This window comes from Canis lupus, chromosome 4 (assembly GCF_003254725.2).
Source record: "Canis lupus dingo isolate Sandy chromosome 4, ASM325472v2, whole genome shotgun sequence".
In the NCBI taxonomy this organism is placed as follows: domain Eukaryota; kingdom Metazoa; phylum Chordata; class Mammalia; order Carnivora; family Canidae; genus Canis; species Canis lupus.
The window spans coordinates 1,137,230-1,149,798 of record NC_064246.1 but is presented as its reverse complement, the minus strand read 5'-3'; positions in this window follow the sequence as shown (position 1 = coordinate 1,149,798).

Here is a 12,569-nt window from a genome sequence, read left to right as displayed (position 1 = left end):
TCAGAACTTTTATAAAGCATAAGGGCACAACTCTTGGCTCATAATAATTCTTCACAAGTATTGTTGAATCAAATATAAAATCAATATAGCACAAATGGAACCCACTGGAATATGGGTACAGAATAAAAGATGAGTCAGAACCTCATGAAATCAATGTGGAAAATGAGTATTAAGTTAATTTCTTTAAACAGTGAGAGATATAACTTCATAATTTGTTGGAGAAGACAACAAAAGGAAATCAGTAGCATTGGTGAAATAAAAACCGGCAGGAGTAATTATGAGCAGGGAACTATAGTGATAATGTGCAAGGAATCAGGCAGTATCATAATTAGGGTATTTGTGATAATGATGAGGTTGGAAACTTCTCTGTGTATAGATATAAGAAAACTAGGTAAGACAATTCAGGAATTGAATAAGAGATAGTTCTCTTCCACACAACTGTCTCAATGATGCAATCCTCGCTTCACTTTAAAGATAGCTTCTCATCAAAAAAAAAAAAAAAAAAAAAAAAAAGATAGCTTCTCATCTATTTACCAGTCTAATCTTTTCTTTCAACTCTAGAATTAGACAACTAATTATTTAGCATCCACATTTGCATGACTCAAAATTAACACATCTGAGAATGAACTACTGCTTCCCTGCATCCAAAACCTTGGTGCCCCTAGTCTCCCTCATCTCAGAAAATGGTACTACCCTTCATCCTTTCATTAGGCTAACATGACTGGAATCATTTTTAACTCCTTTGCTTCACACATAACCCAAATCAAAACCTTCAGCAAGTTTTATCAGCTTTCCTATCAAAATACATCCTAGAACTGTGAATGCAGCATTTCTCACCATTCCTATACTAAGTGCTAATGACACCCACAAGTTCCAACAGCCTCTTAATGGGCTCCATGTTTTCTCTCTCACTCTGCACAGTCTACAATTCAAATAGCATCACAAGTTACTCTTAAAACTTAAAAATGTCAATGCTACTGTCTTGCTCAAAGCCCTGCAATCTCATATAAAATGAAGTCCAAACTTGATCCTATGACCTGAAGAGTGATATGAACTCCACACTTGCCTTCTTCCCTTATATACCTCTTCTATGACTATTTGCCCCTTAGCTCCCTGCTATCCAGCCACAGTGGCCTCCTTCATATTCCTGGAAGACACTAGGCAATGCATTCCCACTGTGGGGAAACGGGAGGCTTTTGCATTTGCTCTTCCTTCTATCTGGCATATCCTTCCCTAGACAGTCACATGCTTCCTTCCAATTCTGCTCAAATGTCACCCCTTCAGAAAAGCCTTCTCTGACATCTCATTTAAATATTAACCTTAAACATTCTCTGTCCTCTTACAAAGTTTTATTTTCCTTCATTGCAATTATCATTGCAGACCCTGCTTTTTGTAGAATTTACATATTTGCTTAGTGTGTCTCTCCCTGTTACAAATTAAGCAGCATAGGACATGCCATCTGTCTTATTACTGTATTCCAAGCACCAGCACCTGAAATATAATGGACACTCAATAGATGTTTGCAGATAAAACTTATTAGTCTCCAGAGCCCTACTTTTTAATAAAGACAATATGTGTTGGATATTTGTGATTTTTATATGCTACCATCATTTGAAGAAAAAGACTAGCTGAATCCTGCAATTTTTCAAGAATACCTGTAAGGCATACATTTAGCATTATAGAAGTGAGTCATTACCTGACCCACCGCACATACTTCCAAGGGACTCTGTGTTTGAACCTCCAGAGCAAGGGACTGTTCTGCATTGCATCTAATGGACTGCCCCCAGCTTATTGAGTTAGCCATGGTCAATAGATTCATGGTAAGCCCCCACTTTCCACTTGCTTGAAAAACTGAGCAGAACCATCATATTCATCTCTTGAGAGTTCAGAAATAGGAAGCTTTGGGACTGAAATGATTTAATGGAGCTGGATAGCTGGAAGAGATTGGAAGCAGGAGCAGCCATTCTAGATGTTTCACAAGCAAAATGCAAAGAGTAGGATGATGACCAAATGTGCTGAGAGATGCTGAGATTTCTGAGTGAGCTTTCCGGAGAGTCCTAAGAGAGAGAAAGAGAAGAGGACACCTTTCCAATTCAGCTCCAGCCTTTGTACATCTTAAAAATAAATCCTGTCTTTCTTTAGGCATTGAGGTAGACCACTTTTCTTTGAACCCAAGAGAACCATGATATAATCTGCCTAATTATAGAGTAAGAACTACAGGACATGGAATATCATCCGTAATATTCTTTTGCTTTTGACCAACAGCAATTACAGGTTAAATGGCAGGTTAATGGTCTATGAAGCTCATGTAACTTCATGTCTATCCAAAGTCACACAAGGCGCTTTACCTGTTCCTTGTCCATGAAGTTAGATGTATTAACCTCATAAAAGTATAATGAAATCAGCTACCAATAAAAGTTTCAGGGATGAATGTCTGAATTGGAATCTCTGAGGCTATTTGCTGCCAAAGCCATGCTTCCCAAGGTTAGCTCTCAATTAGCAAAGCAAAATATAGATTTGAAACAATTATCTGGATAATTCAAGCAAAAATATTGCTTTGACTTGAATTGCCTGAATAATTACAAGTTAATAATCTCTTCACTTCCTAGAAAGTCAATTGTCTAGGTAATAGAGACAAAGCATGGTGGTAGCTTAAATTATCCAAATAACTGCACACTTACTTTACCCAACCTTATCATTGAGTCTGGACTATGATGTAAAGAATGTTAGTGGAGAAATGACTGGACCAATCAATGGGAGGTAAAAGGTCACAGGACAAAAATCAAGAAGGCTTTGCTAGGGAACACAAGGTGTCTCGAACAGGAACTGCTCAAGTAGCAGACCTGCCTTACTTGTTATCTCACTTGATGCGTAAGGGAATGGTAGTGGGGAACGACATTCTCTGATGATAAAAAATACTCATAAATGTGAGATACTTGGGGAATGAAATGGCCTTCCGAAACCCTAAAGAATCACTATGCTTTAGGTTTAGCAATTGATAAAGTCACAAAATTTTTAAAAATTAGAAACATTAAGTCCAAAATAGTGTCACTCTTATGTTTATACATTGAATAATTTTAAGCATATTATTAGTAAAATTACATTCAACAAACTAAAATCACAAAGAAATACTCTCCATCTTGATTGATTTTTATAAGCTTTTATTTATTTATCTATTTTAAAGATTTTATTTATTTATTCATGAGACACACAGAGAGAAAGAGAGGCAGAGACACAGGCAGAGGGAGAAGCAGGCTCCCTGCCTGGGCTGAAGGCGGTGCTAAACCGCTGAGCTGCCGGGGCTGCCCTATAGGCTTTTTTAATTTTTATTTATTTATTTATTTATTTATTTATTTATTTATTTATTTTTAATGTATTTATTAGAGACAGAGAGAGAGAGACAGGCAGAGACACAGGCAGAGGGAGAAGCAGGCTCCATGCAGGGAACCCCACGTGGGACTCGATCCCGGGTCTCCAGGATCATGCCCTGGGCGGAAGGCCACGCTAAACCGCTGAGCCACCTGGGCTGCCTTCTAGATTGCTTTAAATCCATCTTCCAGTAAAATAATTCCGTTGAAAGTCTGGCTGCCCTGTGAGATATTGGACATTTATGTTATGAAGGTTATAACCAAATTATAGTTTAAGATATATTGGATTATCATATTTACTCAATAAGCTTTTATTACATACCTATAGTGTGAGAACCAGTGTTTTCACATGTTATTACCTGCAATTATTTGCACTACAATGCAAGTCATATATGCTCAATATATCTCACCATGAGCTACTTTACTTTGTTATCAAAGCTGCAGCTTTTACATTAAATCAAAATAGAAATCAAAACAGAACAGTCGTAGTGTCTGGATGTTAGTCCAGACTCTGTCAAACAACAGTGTTTTCCATACAAGGAGCGTGTTGATAAAGAACATCAAGGTTTCCCTCTTACTAAAAATTTGGACTCTTTTTATTATTATCAAATCAAAAATACATTTTGAATGCTATCAATAATGGTAATTATTATTTATAATGTACCTAGGTCTCTTTTATTACATTTCATGAGTCAGATCTCCCGGATCATATTGGCAACAGATCTGCTTTCATGAAAGAAAGATCTTGTGAAAGAAAATCTGAAATATGCAGTTAAGGGAGAGGTTTAGAATTACTTGAGTTTTTAATTTTGATTTGCAAGCATTAATTCTGCTTTAATTTTTAGATATATTATAAATTACACTGTATATGGAGATATAGCACATTACTTATGCCTCCATACTATAGGTCTGTGTTTTCCTGTCTAACTGATTAGTCTAAAGGACCAATATTCCTTCACTTTTATTTTAGAACACATTCGTATTTGAGGATTCAATTTTGTAACTTACTGTTCCTGATGCACAGTAGGTCAGATATGGATGCTGAGTAAAGGAATTACCTAAGGTATGCAAACTGCTGCTGAAGGCAGGCAGTGAAAACTTATCAGAGAAAATCATCGAGGCAAGGCACAGCTTTGAGTTTACATAAGAGGCAGAAGGTACAAATCACTGATAGACCAAATCAGGTAAGGGATCAGCTCTAGAAGCCACCCTGTGTATATCAACAGCTGGTCTTTGTTCATTTGTTCATTCTTTGATCATTTTCCTCTCTTTTTGTTCAAAGAATGCAAAAGCTCCAGGCTAATTGATCCCAGGAAAGAAGTCAAATGGGCTGCATGACCTACTTTCTGGCTCAGTTACCAATACCGCAAGAGCAATTATATTCAATTAGATGCCACTCATCTGGCACTTTTTATTGGCTCTCTTCTAAAGGTTGCCTGCGTGCACATGCAAGCATGCCCGTACTCATGCACACTTTCTCTCTCTCTCTCTCTCTCTCTCTCTCCTCTTTCTCTTATCCTCTTATTCCTTATACAGCCACACTTCACTGTTGGCACTTATGTTGACCCTAGAATTTTGTTACACTGAACAATATGTCAACAATTTCACTGTGAGACCATTCTGAAGGGTTTATTGGGAAGGGTATTATTAGGAAAGCATTCCCATTTGCATTTGGTTCAATTTGGCTCTGGCTGCATACACATTTGTTCTTCGATTTTTTTAAACTGCTATGCATGTTGGAGGGGAAGTTGGATGACATTTTATTTATTTTAAGTTGTCTTTTTTTTCCCCCAAGAGCAGCAAAAGGAAGGATGTTTTTGAGAATAATCTTTTTTTAGTTACTGATTTCTACAAGCGAAAGCTTTTTCTTATATTTGAATAATTCCTTTTGTAAAACAGACTATTTAACTTTGAAAAACAGCTGCTATACACTCTTCCTGACTACTTCCACAGGATTTCTACTCTATAGGGTATCCCAGTGCTATATACTTATATATTATAAAAAATATTCTCAAGAGTACATCAGTAACCTAATGAAGTCTTGTAACTGTTTGACAAAGGCCTTTTCTTTACCTAAATTTCACACTGAAAGCATAATTTGAGGGACACCTAGATAGCTCAGCAGTTGAGCACCTGCCTTCAGCTCGGGGTGTGGAGGCCGAGAAAATTAAGGCCATTCCACTTTAAGTCCAGCGTTAGCACACTCCAGCCATCCCAGGCCCCTGCGAAGAAGAGCTAAAACTTACAGTACTTCAGTTACAGGAAAAAAAGAAAAAAACAGCTTACAGCTTAAGGTCCCAGAAAGCCCCATAATTAGAATGAAAGCAGAGCTCAATACCCTTGAAGGCCCCATATCAGAATGTAAACATAACTTGAGGAATTGCTCCAGCCCTTCTGGAGGTCCCCGAGACCAGCCCTTAAAACTAAGCCAAAACCCACGTCGGGGTCCAAGTCCCTGCTCCACTGTGGCTGTGTCGGGTGTACTTGGACCCAAGCTCGAGCTTGTAATAAACCCTCGTGTGTTTGCATCGGTGTCGGCTTCTCGGTGGTTTCTCGGATTCGCAATCTTGGGCACAACAGGGGCATGAGCCTGAGGTCCTGGGATCGAGTCACACATGGGGGCTCCCTGCACGGAGCCTGCTTCTCCCTCTGCCTATGTCTCTGCCTCTCTGTGTGTGTGTGTGTGTCTCTCATGAATAAATAAATTTTTTTAAAAGAAAGTATAATTTGACAATCTGACAAAAGGGAACGTGAAGCTGCATTTTATTTCTCAGATATATTTGTGTTGTTGTTTACCGTCTGTCTTTTTTCCTTATTTTCCATGTTCAAGTATTTACTGTGTATCTGCATACAAGAGTCTGAGCTGGGATGCTGAAATACACAAAGTATATAATAACTTCCATGAACGTGTCATCCATCATGGAAAATAAACTATGGACACAAACTGCCTCCACCCTGAAACATAACATACCCTCTGAGAGGAGGAAAAGATATCTTCTAGCAGGAAAATCTGAAGAAGACACCCCAAGGACATGGAATTTGAGGGAAGGGATTATTCAGGGCTTCCACATATGAGATTAAAGGCAAAGAGTGAGGGGGTAGCCCAGGTGGCTTAGGGGTTTAACGCCGCCTTCAGCCCAGGGTGTGATCTTGGAGACCCAGGATCGAGTCCCACGACGGGCTCCCTGCATGGAGCCTGCTTCTCCCTCTGCCTGTGTCTCTGCCTCTCTCTCTTTCTCTCTCTCGTGAATAAATAAATAAAATCTTAAAAAAAATAAAAATAAAGGCAAAGAGTGAGACCAAAGCAAGGAAAACACAGGGCATAGTAACTCAGTAGGAAGCCACCTATTTTGAGGAAAGCATAGAAAAATATTGGTGTAAGAGAAGGCTTGAAGATGAACAAAGATTCAATTATTGTAGGTCTGAAGTGTCCATCATCCACAAAATAGGAAGGATAAAACTGATGTGTAGGGAGAAGGAAAGATAAAAAGACCAAGTACCTCCAAAAAGAAAGAGCTTGAGAGGTCAAGCCCTAGAAGCATTCATAACCTACTTCCAACTTCTTCTGAAGCCCAGATACATGGCCTTATCTGCATAGGCCTGGGACATCCCTGTGCATGTCAAGCTCACATATCATAATCCTTCTCTTTTATTTTCTCCAGATACTTGCAGTGTTTTTTAACTTGTAAATAAACATTCATAGAACCAAAAATGAAACGGGACTCAGAGGAACCACTTACTCACATATCTGAATAAAAAGCAGTGGCTCCTACAAGCAGGATGTGAAGAAAGTATAAAGGTATTCACTGCCAGATACAAGATGGCTTAAAGGTTTGAAGTGAAGGAAGAGAGGAAGCTGAGAATAAGCAACAGGAAAACTAATGACCTAACAAGTAGAGGAAAAGTCATTTGCACACTCTGCTTCACAGTGACTTCTGTCTGCACAGATCAAAGCTGTCAGCTACAGCATTTCAGAATATGAACGATTCAATTGCAATTTCTCACAGTTGAGGTCTTGGACTTTAATTTTTGTTTAATGTGCATGTTTTGGAGGTAAAAGGAAAGGGCTTCTACATGACTCCTGAATTGCAAAGGTCAAAAATGGAATTTGATGTATTTTCAGCCCTATTCACAATCAAACACTAAGGCCATTTCAAGATGACACATCAGCTGAAGGAGCATAGTCTTCAGTAGCTCTCAGATTTTAGCAAGCGTCAATCTTCTGGGCAACACAGTTAAGACGTCGTTTTGATAGGCTTTACTCCTACATATTTTGATTCCACAGATCAGGTGTGTGACCAAGAATCTCCATTTTTTTTAAAGATTTTATTTATTTAGTCATGACAGACACACAGAGAGGGAGAGAGAGGCAGAGACACAGGCAGAGGGAGAAGCAGGCTCCACGCAGGGAGCCTGACGTGGGACTCGATCCCGGGTCTCCAGGATCCGGCCCTGGGCTGAAGGCGGTGCTAAACCGCTGAGCCACCCGGGCTGCCCAAGAATCTCCATTTTTAACAAATACTCCAATTGATTCTGATGCAGAGGGTCCCTGAATGATGTCTGGAGAATTCTTATCACTGATCTTTACTGAGGCAGCGTGGTCTGTATGTCGGAAGTCACAACTTTTCTGAGGCTGATCATTCCAACTAAGAAATAAAATTCTATCCTTGTCAAGTTAAAATAATATAATAAACTATAATTATAGTATTCATTGATCTCCATTTATTGTTACAAATCACAAGAGTGAAAGCATACTGATTCTATGCAAAAGTGCCCTGAATATCAACATAGTGCATAACTGCAATTCTTTTTTTTTTTTTAATTTATTTTTTATTGGTGTTCAATTTACTAACATACAGAATAACCCCCAGTGCCCGTCACCCATTCACTCCCACCCCCCGCCCTCCTCCCCTTCTACCACCCCTAGTTCGTTTCCCAGAGTTAGCAGTCTTTACGTTATGTCTCCCTTTCTGATATTTCCCACACATTTATTCTCCCTTCCCTTATATTCCCTTTCACTATTATTTATATTCCCCAAATGAATGAGAACATATAATGTTTGTCCTTCTCCGACTGACTTACTTCACTCAGCATAATACCCTCCAGTTCCATCCACGTTGAAGCAAATGGTGGGTATTTGTCATTTCTAATAGCTGAGCAATATTCCATTGTATACATAAACCACATCTTCTTTATCCACTCATCTTTCGATGGACACCGAGGCTCCTTCCACAGCATAACTGCAATTCTTAACAGGTACAAATTAGAAAGTAAAATCAAATGTTTGCAGGGGGAAAAAAAAAACAAAAAACAAAAAAAAGCCTCTCTTTGTTTTGATATAAAACGGGTTTCCTTTCTCAAGGCCTCATTCTTTCTCAATAGCCAAGGGTTAACAAAATCATGACATTTCCAGGTATTCTATTTTCTTTTAGTTTAAAACTTCACTTCCTTTGGGTAAATATTCAGTAAAATTCAAGTATTATTATTTCCACTAACCACAGAGTCTTACATCACCTCTTGCTCTGACTTCCTTTTCTTAGGCTGCTTGTGTTCCTTTCATCTAGAGCTGCAGGTGGGAGAAGGTGAGAGGGCTTAACTGACTGTCCTTCCTCAAAGGAGAGAGAATGCATCTGTGGTCTGGGTGCTTCTTTGCCTTTTGCTGTTACTGGCAAACCTCAATCCATCCCTGGGACTGGCTATGTCAGGCTGGACAGCAGCCAAAGCTCACCTCAGCATATGAAATATTCCATGTCTGTGCATCCCTGATGGGTCCCAGTGCAGGGAAGCATGGCTGCCCCCCTCCAAGTCACTGCAGAGGGAGTTCTAGTCAAATGTTCTGGTGCCAGAGCTCTACTAGAATAGGTGGCTCACCCTTCTAGATCTTTTCACAGGCAACTCTAGACTCACTGGAAATCTATGAATCAAACTTAGCTCTGAGGGAAACTGGAGATTGTCTTTGCTTTCTTCTACCAAGTTCTGTCTCTCCCCCAGACTGCACTATCCACACTACCAAACTGCTGCACTTAACTCTAAGCAAGTTTTGGTGCTGAGCAAATACCCCCAGACTCTAGTCTCCTATGCCCAGAATAGCCTCCTCAATGTTCAGCAATGACCTTGATGGCCTCCATTTTTAAGGGGAGACAGATTGAACATATACCCACCATTACAGAGACCAAAAAGAACTTCAGACTTCAACTTTCTTCTATTGCTTCTCTCTTCCTCTGGTTAAACTATCTTTTAATCTCTTGTTATACTAAACTAATTTGTGTCATTTGGCTTGAATCAAGGGCTGCTGACACCATTGTGGAATATTCCTTAAATTAAGCCATTTGGAAGTCTGTCTTTTATTCCCTGCTGTGTGCTGCCTCCCAGGAACCCATGCATTTTTAGTGTGGTTACCAAACGGGATAGGGAGCATGCTTACTTCTTAAACTCAACAGCAACAAGTGATAAAAACAAAAAACATCCTACTTATGCTTTAAGGCTTTTACAACTGAGTGGATGACTTGGGCAGACAATTATGACACAATGTGCTGATTACAAAAATAGACATATGGAAAGGATTATCCTGGAGTACAGAGTGTGAGCCCCCAGGACCAGACTGAGAGTTATGGGAATATTTCTGGTAGATAGTGTGTGGAGGGATCCCTGGGTGGCTCAGTGGTTAGCACCTGCCTTTGGCCCAGGGCGTGATCCTGGAGTCCCAGGATCAAGTCCCACATCGGGCTCCCTGCGTGGAGCCTGCTTCTCCCTCTGTTATGTCTACCTCTCTCTCTGTGTGTCTCTCATGAATAAATAAATAAAATCTTAAAAAAAAAAAAGAAAAAAAGAAAGTGTGATGCAGTGCAAGGAGGTAGAAGTAAGGTGGTAGGTGGAGAAAAGCTACCAGAATGAGGACTCATGTGAGCAGAGAGGCAAGAAGATGCAGAGACTGTGTGTACGTGGAATGTGGAAGACCTGTGGGATCAAATGGAAACACAAGTAATAGGTTTTCCAGACAATGGTTAACAGCTGACATTCTGTGAGTCCACAGAACCTCTGTTGTGGTAATCAGCAAATTGTGTTATAAAGCTTGCCACAAGTCACCCATTCAATTATAAATTATCTCACCCATTAATTATAAATTATACCAGTATGTTTTAGTTCATTTTTTATCACATTGTTGTATTAGTGGCACCTAATACTGAAACTTGGTAAAGACTCTTTTTATTAATTTACCAGTATATTAATTATTACATTAAGAGTAATACAATTATAACTACTAATACTAAATAATGAAATACCACATCAGAGATTTGCCTTATAGTAAATAAAAACTATTTAAATCTAAAAAGTCACCAAGAGGGGTGCCTGGCTGCCTAACTCAGTAGAGTATATTACTCCTGATCTCAGGTCATGAGTTTGAGCCTCACACTGGGCGTAGAGATTACTTTAAAAATAAAATAAATAAAATTAACTAATTAATTAATTAAAGTCACCAACCAGGTGTCAAGCACTAACATCAGATTCTACCTCCTGGAAACACAAAGATGGTTGGCAAGTTGCCTTTCTGTCTACTGACAAAGGCACAGACAATTACAATCCATGTGAGAAAGGTACCATGAGACACATAAAGTGCTATGGGGAGACAGACAAGCAAACTTTATTTAGGAAAGTCAGAGAAACATTTACACAAAGTGAATTTGAAGGTGAAGAGTTTGTGAGGCAAGGGAAGTCACAGACTGTGCTAAAGCAGAAGATGCTGAGAAGCCCAGTCTGAGGTTCCTTGCAGGGCTTCATGTTTTAGGTTGGCTGTGGAGGCGATAAGGCAGGAAAGAGTTGTCACATGACAAAGAATGCTAATAAGAACAATATTGGTAATACATTTATGAGCATCCACTATGTTTAAGGATTAGGTGGAAAGCATATGCAGTGCATAGAGTCTATGTTTGATCTTTACAACTTGAGTATTATGAACCATTTATGTAGTATAAAGCTTCGCTCAGAGCTTCATCCATTACTGTCCATTATGCAACAAACAAAGGTTGGTTAATACTGGTTATATTTATTGATAATTAAATTCTGACTGATCAGGACTGCATAGTTGTGATTATTAAAAACCTGAAGCCAGCAAATACAGCCCACTCTAGGCCTCAAGCAGTTAAGAGCCAATCCTGGGAACTCCCTTAAGAATGTTAGCTCTCTGGGCAGCCCGGGTGGCTCAGCGGTTTAGCGCTGCTTCAGCCGAGGATGTGATCCTGGAGACCCAGGTTTTTTTTTTTTTTTTTTTTTTTTTTTTTTGAGACCCAGGTTTGAGTCCCACGTCAGGCTCCCTGCGTGGAGCCTGCTTCTCCCTCTGCCTGTGTCTCTGCCTCTCTCTCTCTCTCTGTGTTTCTCATGAATAAATAAATAAAATCTTAAAAAAAAAAAAAGAATGTTAACTCTCACCTTCAGATGAGATTCCAAGAGTCTTCCTGCTCAAAAAAAGATATGAATCCATATGCTTCTCCACTAGATTCAATGTCATGCCCAAGTTTCAAATGGTACTTCTGTTCTGATTCCCAATCTACATAATAAATCCCAATGGAGCAAGCCCTGTGAGATGACACACTGCCATTCCTTGCCCTGGGGCTCCATCTGTCCCACCTGATGGTGAAATAGAACAAAGTACCTCAACACTTTCCCGTCATCACATCACTAGATGGGTTAGCTTTGAATCTAAATCATCCCCTTAAAACTTCTGAAATTGAAACTGATGCTTACGCTTTTTAAGATACATTCTCCCTGAACACTCTCCTAGATAACTTTTCTTATATATTTCCTTTTCAGATCAGGTTATCCTATAGCCTCTTCCTGCCTTCTGCCCAAAGTCATGAAGGCCAGAATTGACTACACTTCATAAATAATATAATATAATTAATATAATAATATAATGTTTATATATAATAAATTAACAGAACAATGGTCTCCCCAAAATGTCCACTTTGTAATCTCCGGTAGCTGTTAAAACACTGCTGTACCTGTAAAAGGAACTTTGCAGATGTGATTAAATTAAGGATAGGAAGATCTGGAGATGGGAAAATGACCCTGGATTATCAAATGGACCTAAGTAATCACAGGAGACTTGTGAGATGCAGGCAAGAGAGTCGGAGCCAGACAAGGAGACAGGAATGTGGAATCAGAATCTGGATCCAGGCACATACAAGTCAGAGGAAGCAGCCT